General features: G+C 44.0%; 1 protein-coding gene across 1 annotated transcript in view; it reads right to left on the bottom strand.

The window, feature by feature from the left end:
* FAM117B (family with sequence similarity 117, member B) overlaps positions 1–11,531 on the bottom strand; it is an 80,324-nt gene extending 68,793 nt beyond the window's left edge. Inside the window, exon 1 of the mRNA XM_005858239.2 lies at positions 11,339–11,531. The gene's annotated coding sequence lies outside the window, so the exon portion shown is untranslated. The remainder of the gene's footprint in view (positions 1–11,338) is intronic.
* Positions 11,532–12,164: the final 633 nt, after the last annotated feature.

Below are 12,164 nucleotides of genomic sequence, written 5' to 3'. Positions count from 1 at the left end.
ACAAATTTTTGTGCACTGGGCCTCTAGTCTGTAATAATAAAAGGGTAATATGCTAATTAGACCAGACGTCCTTCTGAATGTCATTCCGGATGTCCTTCCTGACGAAGCAGGAGCTGGAGGGAAGCCAGCCCGGGTCCTGGGTGCCAGAGGGAAGCTGGTGCCAGCAGCCGGGGTAAGGAAGGCCTACTCTTACCCAAATTTTCGTGCATCAGGGCTCTAGTCTATATATATAAAAGGCTAATATACTAAGTGTTCGTCCAGGCAGTTGTCAGCAACACAGCAGTAAATATCAACACGAAGCAGATTATTACTGTAGATCACACAGGGAGAACAAAGGGTAAAATATTTAACTGCAGCAGTATTTGACTATATTCTGCATAGTGAGAAAACCCAAGTCTCCTATCTACCTACTCCAGGACTTCTGTGAGGACTAAATGAGATGAGGCACGGGAAAATGCTTCACAGATATTTGGTTAAACTGTGAAATGTTTGCACCTGGCTATAAAGCAAGTGGTGCTCCTGGGCTGAAGAAACTGCAAGGAGGCTAGTTGTCACTAGGGAGAGGAAGCCGGGCGTTGCTTCATGACATCATTACCCATCGCCCACAGCAACCGTTTCCAGGCTGGGCTGGGCTGTGGGCGGCATTTTGCACCATGGGGGTCTCGCCAGCATTGAATGCGAATGCAATTTGGTGGGCTATCGCTCCGGGGTGGTGGCGGGTTCTGTGTCCCACTTGGGAGAAGTCAGGTGTTGCTTTGTTGGCGCCAGATCCGTGCTGCCGTTTCTTTGTAAATGGCCAGGGGTGCATCATGACAGCTCCTGTGTTGAGCGTCTGCCTCCTGGTGGTCAGTTCATGTCATAGCATCCAGTTGAACAGTCAGAGGGACACTTAGAATATTAGCCTTTTATATATATAGTAGATATCATTCTAGTTCTATGTAACAAATACCTAGCACTTCTCAAAGCCATTTATGGAAACACCTTAACACACCTCTCTTTTACCTGTATTACATTATGTCTTAATAAGGGTCTTGCACAGTTACAAGTATAAAAGTTCCGTTGCTGGTTATGTGATCCAAATAACAAAAGATTAAATTCCACTAACATAACAGTTACAGCAGCTGTGTTGCTGATAATCATTAAGGCTGCTTTACAGATACGCCTTAGTCACTTAATTAGCTTTCAAAATGGCACAATTCTTTCACTAAAACAATTGTTGCAAACACTAACCATCTCTGATACAGTCTTCCCTTTTATAGTAAACAGAAAAGAAATGCAGTACATATCCATAGTTCAAGAAAACATATGTGCCCATATTATTAACTGTGACAAGTGAAAAGCAATAAATACACACACGTTCACCATTTTTCCTCTAAAATAAATCTCTATTGAGGCAGTCACAAGAAGATTGTTCTTAGCTAGGGATAAAAAAGGCACACTCTTGTACATTGGTAAATATTCATTAAAATCAAATTGCTAAAAGGTTGTTTGGCACTTTTCTTCCCTAACTATGATCTTGTCAGTCACCCACCAGTACAACTAATCAAACAGACCTTACTAATGGTTCTGATTCAATTTTCAAGATTTTTAATGATCTAAGGCAGCAATTTTCCACTTTTTTCATCTCATGGCACACATAAACTAATTACTAAAATTCTGCAGCACACCAAAGAATTTTTTTTTTTTGCTGACCTGACAAAAGCAAAATTATATAGGTAATTACATACTGTAAATAATAACAGTAATTACCTACCTTTTTTGCTCCAAAGTGATTTTTTTAAAAAATCAAGTGCCTATAATTGTATATAAGGATTTCTGGTACCACCCATTAACCAATCAGATGCAACCTTATTATGAGACTAGTGGCCCGGTGCATGAAATTTGTGCATGGCGGGGGTCCCCTCAGCCCGGCCTGCACCCTCTCCAATCTGGGATCCCTCAGGGAATGTCCAACTGCCCCCACAGGGATTGAGCCTAAACAGGCAGTCGGACATCTTTCTCACAATCGGGGACTGCTGGCTCCTAACTGCTCACCTGCCTGCCTGCCTGGTTGGCACGCAGAAGAATTTTGAGTCAGAGATTTTGCTGGTTTTGGCACGCACTCACAAAAAGGTTGCCCACCCCTGATCTAAGGGAAAAGAGATCAGTGTGCCTGATTAAATAGTCAGGTACTGCATGTTTTAAAATTCAACATGGTGCTGACCAGCATGGCTCAGTGGATGAGCATCAACCTATGAACCACGAAGTCAAAGTTTGATTCCTGGTCAGGCACATGCGTGGGGTACAGACTCAATCACTAGTGGGGGGCTTGCAGGAGGCAGCCAATCAATGATTCTCTCTCATCACTGATGTTTTTATCTCTTTCTCCCTCTCCCTTCCTCTCTGAAATCAATTTTAAAATATATTAAAAATATATAAAATTTTTAAAAAAATAAAAATTCAACACGGCACACCAGTTAAAAATTACGAATCTAAGAGTGGACCTTTTAACTAGGCCTCCTATGACTATTGGATTTTCTATAATGAAATGGAGATTTACAAAAGTTATACATGGTCACACGTAAAAATACCAAACATTTTCTCTTTTGAGCTACCGTCCTAAAAACCCATTCATTTAAACATTTACTAGGGTCTAACATTTTACTAGGCCCTAAAAATTTTTTTAAAAAAACTAAGTTTAAGTCTGCTCTAAAGAGCACACAGTCTACATCTAGCTTGTCATTATTCCATTTCAATACAGTTTCCCAAAATTGACAGGATTTGGTGCCTAATTATGAGTGAGTTAAAAGGGGGAAACAGAACTTCAAGAATCAAAGATAACTCAAAGATTCCCAGCCTACATAAACAGAAGTTGTATTTATAAGGAAGCCCAGAGGAAGAGACTCTCTGATAGCTGACAAGACCCTTTATCATCTGGCCTCTCCAGCCTCACTTTCTTGGCTGTACTACCTCAATCCCTACCATGCTGATCAACTTTCAGTTCCCAACATGTGCCATGCTCTTGCATGCCTCCAGGCCTCCGGGCCTTTGTCTCTATTAGATTACCTTCATGTCCTTTCCTTGGTTTGGCTAATGCATGTTTAGGAAACACATCAACGTCTAGGTCAAAAGCCCTCTTATTTGCTGCCATCACTGAAATGGTCTCTTGACAGTTCTAGTGCTCCACGAGATAGTGAGATAGATATTGGAGAGCAGATGTTTTACTTTTCCTCATCCCAATAACTAAGACAGCACTTAACATATAGACAGAGAAGAGAATGACTTCTAATGTTACTATACCTCTCAAACAAGGGCAGGTGCATGCATTAAATTCAGATACTATTCTGTTATTCCAAAGTAAATCGACAAATATTGCATGGTATCACTTATACATGAAATAAGAAGAAAAAAGTCAAACTCATAGAAACATAGAGAAGGAAAAGAGGTTGCCAGAAGGGTGTGAAAGGGGGCAAACTGAGAGGAGAGGTTGATGAAAGAGTACAAACTTTCAGCTATAAGTACGTAAGGTCTGAGATCTTAGGTATAATACTAGTGGCCCAGTGCATGAAATTCATGCCCAGGGAGGGGGGATGTTTCCTCAGCCCAGCCTGCACCCTCTCCAATCGGGGACCCCTTGTGGGATGTCCGACTGCCGGTTTAGGCCTGATCCCTAAACAGGCAGTCAGACATCCCTCTCTTAATCTGGGACCACTGGCTCCTAACTGCTCACCTCCCTGCCTGTCTGATCGCCCCTAACTGCCTCTGCCTGCCTGCCTGCCTGATCACCCCTAACTGCCTCTGCCTGCCTGATTGCCCCTACTGCCCTCTCCTGCCAGCCTGATCTCGCCCCCAACTGCCCTCCCCTGCAGACCTTATAACCTTAACTGCCTCTGCTCGGCCCCCACCACCATGGCTTTGTCCGGAAAGAAGTCGGACATCCAGAAGATGGCCGGTCGACCCGGTCTAATTAGTATATTACCCTTTTATTAGTATAGATAGATTATATAGGGATAGGATTGCTTAAATGGGGAGGAGGGCTTTTTCAGCAGGAGGAGATGCTCACGGCAGACAAAAATACATAATCCCTATATCTGGACTGATAGCCAGCCATATGCACTGTACTGACAAACTGGTCATTAAAAAATTGAACTGCTTTCTTACACCTTACACCAAACAGCTGTTGCCCTTAAAACCCCTCCTCGGCCCCAACCTTAGGTTCTGCCTTTGCCGTTCACCCAGATTAGGTTCTGATTGGTTGGTTTCTATGCCAGTCAGCGCCAAAAGCTCCGCCTCCTAGGCAGCCATTGGCTCCTCGCAGTTCTCCCAGATTTAGTTCTGATTGGTCGGTTTCTATGCCAGTCAGCACCTCTGGGCTTATCTCCGGGCCTGATCAGAGAGGCGGGGCTGATCAGCAGCGCTCCAGGCTGCTGGCGAGCGGGCTGAACTGTGACCTCTCAGAGAGAGAGATGCTCAGCTGCTGGCGAGGCCTGGGGCGGCTGCTGCCTGGGGCCTCTCTCTGTCTCCGAGAGGTGAGCAGTTCAGCCCACTCGCCAGTCTCTGCCCACCCGAGCCGGCTGCACATGCAGCCTGGCATTCAGTCGTCCCTTTGGTTGTTTTGGACATTGTGAACCCTCACTCTTTATATATATAGACGGTGACTATAGTTGACAACACTGTTGTATAATTGAAATGTGCTAAGAAATAGAACTTAAATGTTCTCACAAAAGAAGGAGGAAGATGCATAACAAAAGGAAGAGGAGGAGGAGAAAAATATGTGAGGTGACGAATAAACTAGATGGGAGGAATCCTTTTACAATGGATATCAAATCACAATGTACACTTTAAATGTCTTGCAATTTTGTTAATTATACCTTAATTTAAAAAAGAAAGAAAATCAAATCTTTACAGAAGTTAACTACAATAGGGTGTGGCATTAAAAGTTTCAGTCATAGGAGTTTGGAACTCCCAAACCACCTGTACTAGTTCAACTGGTTCCTGTGTTGCTTCAATGACAGTAGAGCATCCCAAACCATGGCCCTAGGTATTACATTATAAAGGTTCTAAAACTTGATCAGCTACTGACTTAAAGGCTGTAGTTCCTGTTATCCACAAAATCATTTAACAAGAAGAAGGGATATACTAGACATAATTATTTGTTCAAAAAGGGGGGAAACCCTAGCAAGTGTTGCTCAGTGGTTGAACCATGAACCAGGAGGTCATGGTTCAATTCCTAGTCAGGATACATGCCCAGGTTGTGGGCTCAATGCCGTAGGGCATGCAGGAGGCAGCCGATCAATGATTCGCTCTCATCACTGATGTTTCTTTTTCTCTCTCTCCTTCTCTCTTCCTCTCTCTCTAAAAAGAAAAAAATCAATAAAAACATATTTTTTAAAAATAGAAAAAATATCCTCAGGTGAGGATTAACAACAACAAAAGTACAGTACAAGTCTAAGATGCTGCAAATATTAAATTCTGATACCCTACTTTCTCCTGATTATTAGTCTAGAGACCTCCATCTCTTGTTGTTGCTCTTGCCACTTCCTCCACCCCAACAACCAACCAAATTCATACACAACATAATACATCCAAAATAAGGGAGAAATTAGCAAAAACACAACTTGCTATCTACGTATCAGCCACACTGCAAAAAATAACTTACACATACTGTACTAAAGCCATTTTTTCTAATGACGAGTTTTCAGATTTTCTTTTGGTGCTTCTAGTCACTTTTTTTGGTTTAGAGTACAGCAAAATCACAGTGGGTAGAGATGAGACTTTTAAGGTCTGTACTAGAGTCTGGTAACCTGCATTTTTACCAAGGACCCTAAGTAATTCTGATAAAGATGAACTAGACCACACTCTGAGAAACAGTTCTGGATGTTCACAGGCAATATTCTCTCCAAATGAAATTTCATACAACCATAAAAACTAAGGCTACATTGGTAATTTATGTTATATCCACTAAAACTAGAAGCAAACTAATATGATACACAATAGCCAACTTTTATGATGAGGTACAGTACTATTTTAAAATTTTCTCTCATGTAATCCTTACCACCAGATGAAAATGATATCCATCATTACCTTTTTCATACAGATGAGAAAGATAAGGGTCAGAAAGTTATTCACTTTCCAATATCACATGGTTTCTAGGTGGCAAAACACAGGTATTAAACCCAGACTGTCTACCCAAAGCCTATGCTCCCAACCTCTATGTTATGCTACCTCTCCATTTATAATATATATTTGAGGCCCGGTGCACGAAATTTGTGCACAAAGGGGGGCGGGTGTCCCTCAGCCCAGCCTGCACCCTCTCCAATCTGGGACCCCTCGAGGAATGTCCGACTGCCCGGTGGGATCAGGCCTAAAAAGGCAGTCAGACATCTCTTTCATAATCCAGGACTGCTGGCTCCCAACCACTTGCCTGTCTCCCTGCCTGATTACCCCTAACTGCTTCTGCCTGACAGTCTGATCACCCCCCTAACCACTCCCCTGCCAGCCTGATCGACGCCTAACTGCTCCCCTGCCAGCCCGATTGTCCCCAACTGCCCTCCCCTGCCGGCCTGGTCACCCCTAACTGCCCTCCCTTGCAGTCCTCGTCCCCCCCAACTCTCCTCCCCTGCCGGCCATCTTGTGTCCACGTGGGGACAGCCATCTTTGACCACATGGGGTGGCCATGTTGTGTGTGGAGTGATGGTCAATTTGCATATTACTATTTTATTAGATAGGATATTTGACATTTTATTAAGACGAAATGGGGTAAAAAGAGGGAAGGCACAAAAACAAACCTCACCTTCTTCATTATTTTATCTACAGTTAACACTGTTGCCAACTTACCTTTCTCTAAGCCTTTCTCAGTTCCTAATGACAAACCACACTGCCATGGACACAGAAGGCACTGAAGGTGGGAACACAGATTGGTGCAGCCATTATGGAAGACACTGAGGAGGTTCATCAAAAAATTAAAAATGACACTGAGGAGGTTCATCAAAAATTTAAAAATGGGCCCTGGCCAGTGGTGGGTCAGTGGTAGGAGTGTCATCGAAAGGTCCCGGATTTGATTCCCATTTAGGACACATGCCTAGGTTATGGGTTTGATCCCTGGGCCTTGTTGAGGTTCATGTAGGAGGCAACCAATGTTTCTTTCTCTCTCTCTTCCCCCCACTCCCCCTCCTAAAAATCAGTAAAAATCCTCAGGTGAGGATTTTAAGAAAATATTAAAAATGAAATTTCCTTATGACCCAGTGATTCCACTTCTGTGAATATATCCAAAGGAACCTAAAACACTAATTCAAAATAATATATGCACCCCCCCCTATGTTCATTGCAGCATTATTTACAGCTAGAGGCCTAATGCACAAAATTTGTGCAAGGGGCTCAGCTCTCGCAGCCGCAGCAACCTGCCTCAGCCCTCGCAGCCCCGGCTTCATCCAGAAGGACATCGGCAAGGTAGTTCGGCTGTCCAGTCTAATTAGCATATTACACTTTTATTATTATAGACTAGAGGTCCAGTGAACAAAATTCATGTATGGGGGGGCATCCCCTCAGTCCAGCCTGCACCCTCTCTAATCCGGGACTCCCCAGAGGATATCCAACTGCCAGTTTAGGCCTGATCCCCGGGATCGGCAGTCGGAAATCCCTCTCACAACCCAGGACCGCTGGCTCCTAACTGCTCATCTGCCTGCCTGCCTGATTGCCCCTACCTGTCCCGCCCTGCCAGCCTGATCACCCCTAACCGCCTCTGCTGCCAGCCTAATTTTTTTTCTGTCCCATTTTGGCCCCAGGATCAGGCCTAAACTGGCAGTTGGACATCCCTCTCACAATCTGGGACCGTTGGCTCTTAACTGCTCACCTGCCTGCCTACCTGATCACCCCTAACTTCCCCCCTGCCAGCCTGATCACCCCTAACTGCCCCTCCTGCCAGCCTGATCACCCCTAACCACCTCTCCCTGCTCGCCTGGTCGTCGCCCCCAACTGCCCCCCGCCGCTGGCCTGGTCACCCCCAATATCCACCCCTGCCAGCATGGTCACCCCACGCAGCCTGCTGTTCAGTCATTTGGTTGTCCCTCACTAACCCCCCTGCCAGCCTGATCGCCCCATGCAGGCTGTTTGTTCAGTAGTTTGGTCGTCCCTCACTAACCCCCCTGCCGGCCTGTTCGCCCCACGCTGCCTGCAGTTCGGTTATCCATCCAGTTGTTTCAGTCATGAGGGCCCCTGGCTTTTTATATATTAGGATAGTCAAGCTATGGAAGCAACTCAAGTGCCCATCCAGAGATGAATAAAAAGGCTGCGGTACATTTACACAATCGAATACCAATCGGGCTTAAAAAAATAATGAAATCTTACATTTTGTGACAGCATGGATGGACCTATAGAGAGTACTATGCTAAGTGAAATAACTCAGAAGTAGAAATACCATATGATTTCACTTATATGTGAAATCTAATGAACAAAATAAACAAACAAAATAGAAAGAGACTCATAGATGCAGAGAATAGAATGACAGTCATTAGAGGGGAGAGGGGTTGGAGAGCTGGGTGAAAAAGTAGAAATTGGTAGTTACAGTACAGTCGCAGAGATGTAGATTACAGCATAAGGAATGTAGTCAGTAATATCATTGATAACTGTATGGGGCCAGGTGGGTACTTGAAGCAGTGATACATGATTTTCAAATCACTTTGCTGTACATCTGAAACAAATACAGAATAATATGGGATGCAATTGAAAAAAATTAATTATCTGTCAGAGATGGGTGCTTGGATTACCTTATCACAGAGATTTTCAACCCTTTTCATCTCATAGCACATAAACTAATTACTAAAATTCTGTGGCACACCAAAAAAATGTATTTTATGCTGATCTGACCAAAAAAAAAAGGTATAATTTTGATTCATTCACACCAGATGGCTATTGTTGTGTTGGCTATTGTCATTTTTTTTTTATTTCACAATCTAAGGGAAAAGAGTTCAGGGCCCGTGACTAGTCAGGTATTGCATGTTTTAAAAATTCTTGCAGCACGCTGGTTGAAAATCACTGCCAAATAGTAGTCAAGAAAAGGGGAGTTCTCAAAGAGCCAATGATTAGCTCTAAACCTGGAGGAATAAGGCAACTGTGTAGGAATCCAACCCTCAAAGGATCCTGAGACCTTCAACGCAGGGACTTTTAGATACTGGATCCCTAATAGAGGTTATGGCATCCAGTTCATCTCAGAGACACCCAGAAAGTGGTAGCCTGATGATCTACATGGACCCTGGAATTTGAGTCAGATGAGGTTTACAAAACTATATAAGGTGGACACTTCCCCTCTACCAGTAAAGATTTCTAAATTTCACTGAGGCTGTAAACTGACCTCTAATCTAAAAGACTCTTCCTTAGGCCCTGGCTTTTTAGCTCAGTTAGAGATCAAAGCATCATCCCAAAAAGCTAAGGTTAGGGGTTCGATCTCCAGTCAGGGCACATACATGAAACAACCAAGGAATGCATAAATAAGTGGAATAACGAAGCAATGTTTTCTTTCTCTCTCTCTCTCTCTCTTTCTCTCTTTCTGTCTCCCTTCCTCTCTCTAAAATCAATCAGTAAGTAAAATAGCCCTACCCGGTTTGGCTCAGTGGATAGAGTGTCGGCCTTCAGACTGAAGGTCCCAGGTTCGATTCCGGTCAAGGACACATGTTCGATCCCCAGTAGGGGTCATGCAGGAGGCAGCCAATCAGTGATTCTCATCATTTTTTTAAAATATATTTTTATTGATTTCAGAGAGGAAAGGAGAGGGGAGAGAGAGATAGAAACATCAATGGTGAGAGAGAATCATTGATTGGCTGCCTCCTGAAAGTCCCCTACTAGGGATGAGCCCACAACCCAGGCATGTGCCCTTGACCAGCATCGAACCTGGGACCCTTCAATCCGCAGGCCAGCGCTCTATCCACTGAAACAAACCAGCTAGGGTCTCTCTCATCATTGATGTTTCTATCTCTCCCTCTCCCTTTCTGAAATCAATAAAAATAAATAAATAAATAAATAAATACTCTTTTTCCTTTTCTCTCTTCCCAGTTTCAGTCTGAGAAAAAAAGCAAAATGCAAATGGTCTAGTTTGTGCTACGAAGACTTGAAATATGACAATTGTTTGTTCTACTCTGCATGGAAGTTCACTAGAGTGAAACAAGAATACAATCCTGGAAAGGAAGCTATCAGACATTCACTTCAGCATAACTTAGTAACAGATGGTATCCCTTTTCAGTTGAGAATGCTGCATTAGAGGAAAAAGTTTTTTTTACTTTTGGGGGGTTTTTTTGGAGGGTGGGTAATGAGAGAGGGTTAACTTAACAGCATGAATACTCTAAGGAATAACAGATCTGAGGGAAGGGAGCTATGGGAAGCATGAAGAATGGGCACGTCAGGAGCCTGAGATCCCTGGAAATCCAACAACTCCGTTCTAGAGATCAGAAGGAAAGAGCACCTTTCTCCACACACTGCCAATACCTAAGTTTACCCTCTCTCCCTAGACTGCCGCTCTGCTTCAAGGGTCAAACCGTTAAGAGGGTAGCCAGAGTGCATTCTCAGAATGCAGTCACCACCTCCTACCGACCTACCTCCACCTCTATGCCCACTTAAGCAGCTCTCTTCCCTTCTACCTGCCACGCACTATGCCAGCTCCAGAGGGCTGAAGGTAAACTGAAGCAATTATGGTCACCAGGTATCTCAAAGAGTTACTTCAAAAACTAAGCACATGCAACTTTGCTGTGCTCTATATTTCCCAGGTTCTATCTCATACATCATAAAGCTACCTCCTTGATATAAGGTCAAAGAGGTTGAAATATCTCGCAGCAGAGTTCAAATATCAACTCTAATAGTTGTTACTTAAGCTCTTTAAAACCTACTGTGAAAATTAAAATGAGAACTTGTAGGTAAATCACCCACCATTATAGCAGAAGCTCAGTAAAGTGGTAGCTATTATTTGAAGAACAGGATGTTCTAGTACTTTTAACAATCAGTTTTTAAAAAGCACTGTGCATTTTCAAAATATTTAAGTCAGTACTCTTGCTCTAATTAGAAAACACTATTGATCATTTTTCAGGGCAATTCTCTCCAAAAAATCTGATAAAATAAATAGGAAAGATCCACCCTACTCCCTGCATTTCTGAATGAACCTTTGAAATCACTTCATCTGCTTTATTTGGTTAGGAAGTACTGTACAAAGTTTCCTGAAATTCCCAGCCATTCTGCCTGAAAGATTTTAACAGAAATTCCCCAGAAAAAGGAAAGACAAAGGTCTATGTTGACAGTATTAACACGCAAGCTAAAAACCACCCGTATCTTTCTTCACTAGGTCCTAACAGGAAGGCAATCAGAAAATAAATTTTACCTCTGTTTCCCCAATCCGAATGTCTCTATTGAGTTTCTCTTTATGAATGACTCCACGAGAACCCAACAACTCCATTCAGGACCTTTCCAGGGACCTTGCTCAGGTGTAGAGAAAAACAACCAATTTTAGGTCCGGAAAATGATCACAGAAAAACCCCGGATTTTTTTTTTTTTTTTTTTTTTTAGAAAAACAAAGGAATGGTTTTACATCCTAAGCACAGAATCGGTCGGTATACGAGAAAGACACGCAGGCCCTGGGACAAAGCCCATAACCTTCCAGAGCAGCGGTTCTCAACCTGTGGGTCGCGACCCCTTTGGCGGTCGAACGACCCTTTCACAGGGGTCGCCTAAGACCATCCTGCATATCAGATATTCACATTACGATTCATCACAGTAGCAACATTACAGTTATGAAGTAGCAACGAAGATAATTTTATGGTTGGGTCACAACATGAGGAACTGTATTTAAAGGGCCAGAAGGTTGAGAACCACTGTTCCGGAGGAACCTGCTTCCTTCCCTGCGCTCCGCGCCAGCCCCTCCCCGAGGCTCGGACACGCTCACACTCTCCCGGCCTCAGACTCTGCGGGGACCGGCAGCTGCCACGCTGACGTTTTCAGTCCCGCAAATCTGGGGCTGTGTGGGGAGAGAAATACTCAGCAGCCGCGTGCCACCTTCACAGGAACCATGTCACTCGGACGAGGGGACAGCCCGCTCCCCGCCCCACCGCCAGCGGAGGGTGGGCAGGTCCGCAGGAAGCGGCCAGGGGCCCCGGTTTACCGTCCACACACATCAGAACAAGCGCAGGTGAGCGGCGGCACCGCCGCGG

Source organism: Myotis brandtii, unplaced genomic scaffold, assembly GCF_000412655.1.
Source record: "Myotis brandtii unplaced genomic scaffold, ASM41265v1 scaffold1162, whole genome shotgun sequence".
In the NCBI taxonomy this organism is placed as follows: domain Eukaryota; kingdom Metazoa; phylum Chordata; class Mammalia; order Chiroptera; family Vespertilionidae; genus Myotis; species Myotis brandtii.
This window is presented reverse-complemented; position numbering and strand designations above follow the sequence as displayed.